The 3,094-nt window shown below is 42.9% G+C and overlaps 1 pseudogene; it reads right to left on the minus strand.

Moving 5' to 3' along the window:
- Positions 1-287: 287 nt before the first annotated feature.
- LOC140526499 (large ribosomal subunit protein uL3 pseudogene) lies at positions 288-1,611 on the minus strand (annotated as a pseudogene).
- Between the last annotated feature and the right edge of the window lie 1,483 nt (positions 1,612-3,094).

Here is a 3,094-nt window from a genome sequence, read left to right on the forward strand (position 1 = left end):
GGAATTATTTTCTTCAGTGAGCTTTTGGACCTCCTTCTCCATTTGGTTAATTCTTCTTTTGAAGGCATTCTTCTCCTCATTGACCTTTTGGGCCTCTTTTTGCCATTTGGGTTAGTCTATTAAGGTGTTATTTTCTTCAACATTTTTTGAGGTCTCCTTTACCAAGATATTTTTTTTCATGATTTTCTTGTATCACTCTCATTTTTCTTCCCAATTTTTCCTCCACTTCTCTTACTTGTTTTCAAAATCCTTTTTGAGATTTTTCCATGGCCTGAGACCAATTCATATTTTTTTTTTTTTTTTTTAATTGTGAAAAATTTATTGAGAATCCACCAGCTCCAAATTGGTCTGGAAACATCAGGCAACTTCTTCTTTTGCGACTCGGTCCTTTTTGAGTGGTCCCATGAAAGCTTTTTTCTCCTCCACAGTCTGGAACCGACCGTGGCCAAATTTGGATGTGGTGTCGATAAACTTCAGGTCAATCTTCTCCAGGGCACGACGTTTGGTCTGTACCAGCAGAGACTTTCGCAGAGTGAGGACACGTTTCTTCGTCCCAACGACACAGCCTTTCAGCATGATAAAGTCATTGGTCACTTCACCGTAGTGGACAAAGCCTCCCAGAGGATTGATGCTCTTGTCGGACAGATCATAATCTGTGGATGCATTGTTTTTGATCAGTTTGCCATCCTTGATCTGGAAGCCCTGGCCAATCTTATAGATCTTTTTGTTGATCTCAGTGCGATGGTGGTAGCCCTTCTGACCAGCTCGAGCCACAGAGAAGGCTACCCGGGCAGGATGCCAAGCTCCAATACATGCCACCTTACGCAGTCCTCGGTGGGTTTTTCGGGGCAGTTTCTTGGTGTGCCAGCGGCTAGTGACACCTTTGTAACCCTTGCCCTTTGTCACCCCAATGACATCAATCATCTCGTCTTGCCCAAACACGGTGGACACGGGCACCTGCTGCTCCAGCTTCTCACGGGCCCAGTCCAGTTTCTCAGCCACGCTACCGCCATTCACCTGGATCTCCATCAGGTGAGATTTCTTCTGCCTCAGAGGGAGCAGGCGCATCTGGGTGTGGGCAATGACGCGGATCACCTGGCAGTACTTCTTCATGCTGCTCAAGTCTTTCTCCAGCTGCTTTTTGCCATCCTCATCTTGCCACTTTTTGCAATACTTGGTGAAGGCCTTCTTCTTGGACTTATGCCAATTCTTATAGAACCGCCTCTTACACTCATCGCTGATGTGCTCGGCAAAGATGGTTTTAAAGCTACGCAGGCCTCGTGGGGTTTGCACATAGCCCACGATGCCCACAATGACCATGGGGGGCGTCTCCACGATCGTCACAGCCTCGACCACTTCCTTCTTATTGACCTTTGAGCCGGGCCTGTCCACCTCTCGAACAATATGGGTCATGCCTGCCTTGTAGCCCAGAAAGGCAGTCAGATGGATGGGCTTGGAGGGGTCATCTTTGGGGAAGCTCTTAACCTTCCCCCGGTGCCTGCTGCTTCTCTTTCGAGGCAGGAAGCCCAGAGAGCCATGCCTGGGAGCGGAGAACTTCCGGTGGGACATGCTGCTGCTGAGGTACCCGCGGCGGCCGCCGAGTCGAGTTTGGAGAACGACCAATTCATATTTTTCTTGGAGGCTTTGGATGTAGGAGCTTTGACTTTGTTGTCTTCGTCTGGTTGTATGATTTGATCTTCTTTGTCACCAAAGTAAGATCCCATAGTCGGAGTTTTTACTCGCTGTTTGCTCATTTTTCTAGGCAATTACTCAGCTTCTTGCCTCTTTGTTAAAGTAGGGCTCTGCTTCTAGTATGGAGGATGTGCTGTCCCAGGCTTCAGGGGTTTTGTGCAGTTGTTTTCAGAGATACTTCTAAGGACCTGTAAATTTTCAGTTCTTCCAAAGGAGAGGTGTTTACTCCTCTCCTGGTCTGTGCTCTGGTCAGTGAGTGACCTCAAGAACCCTTTTCTGCCTAGGAACTATGAGGAGGATTCCCTCTCTACCATTGTCACAAGCTCCACCATGCTATTTTAAATTTAAAAATTACTTTAAGATGTAGCCCTAATAGTAGTATAGTTGGTTCAAAGAATATGCATGGTTTGACAACATTTTAGATGAAGTTCCAAGAATGGAACTTTCAGAATGGCTGGACCAATTTGTAGCTTCATCAACGGCCCACTTAATGTACTTGTCTTGCCACGGCCTCACTAATATTCATCATTTTCTTCTTTTGTCATACTCAGCAATATGATAAGTATGATATAGAACCAAAAATTTTTTAATTATTAGTGATTTGGAGCATTTTTCCAAATGATCATACACACACACACATATATACAGATATATATGTATATGTACACACATATATGTACACACACACATATATCTATATATACATACACATATATGAAATGGAACTTTATGAGAGGAATTTGTCAACATATTTTTCCAAGTTGCACACTTTCCTGTTGTGTTGTTTAGCTGTTTTTCAGTCATGTCTAATTCTTTGTGACATCTTTTAGGGTTTTCTTCTCAAAGACACTGGAGTGGTTTGTCATTTTCTTGACAGTAAGGGTCTGAGTGTAACTCTAGCCAAATCACTTGATCATGTTTACCTCAGTTTCATCTTCTGTAAAATGAGCTGCAAAAGGAAATGACAAATCACTCTAGTATTTTTGCCAGGACAACCCCAAAATGGGGTCACAAAGAGTCAAACATGACTGAAATGACTGAACAATAACAATTAACTGTATGTCCTTTTTAAAATTATGTTAGTCAATGATTAACAGTTAATAAACATTTATTAAGCACTATGTGCCAGAAACTTTGCTAAACACTGGGGATACAAAAAGAGATGTCTGTCCCTGTCTTCAAAGAGCTCACAATCTAATGTGTTGTTACTTTTATTTGTCAAATTTTCTTTTCAGCTTTGGTCTTTTCATCAAGAATGCTTGAAAGTCCTCTGTTTCATTGAAAGACCATTTTTTCCCCCCTGAAACATAATACTCAGTTTTACTGGGTAGGTGATTCGTGGCTTTAGTCCTAGTTCCTTTGACTTCTGAAATATCATATTCCATGCCCTTCAGTCCCTTAA

Source organism: Notamacropus eugenii, chromosome 2, assembly GCF_028372415.1.
Source record: "Notamacropus eugenii isolate mMacEug1 chromosome 2, mMacEug1.pri_v2, whole genome shotgun sequence".
Classification (NCBI taxonomy): domain Eukaryota; kingdom Metazoa; phylum Chordata; class Mammalia; order Diprotodontia; family Macropodidae; genus Notamacropus; species Notamacropus eugenii.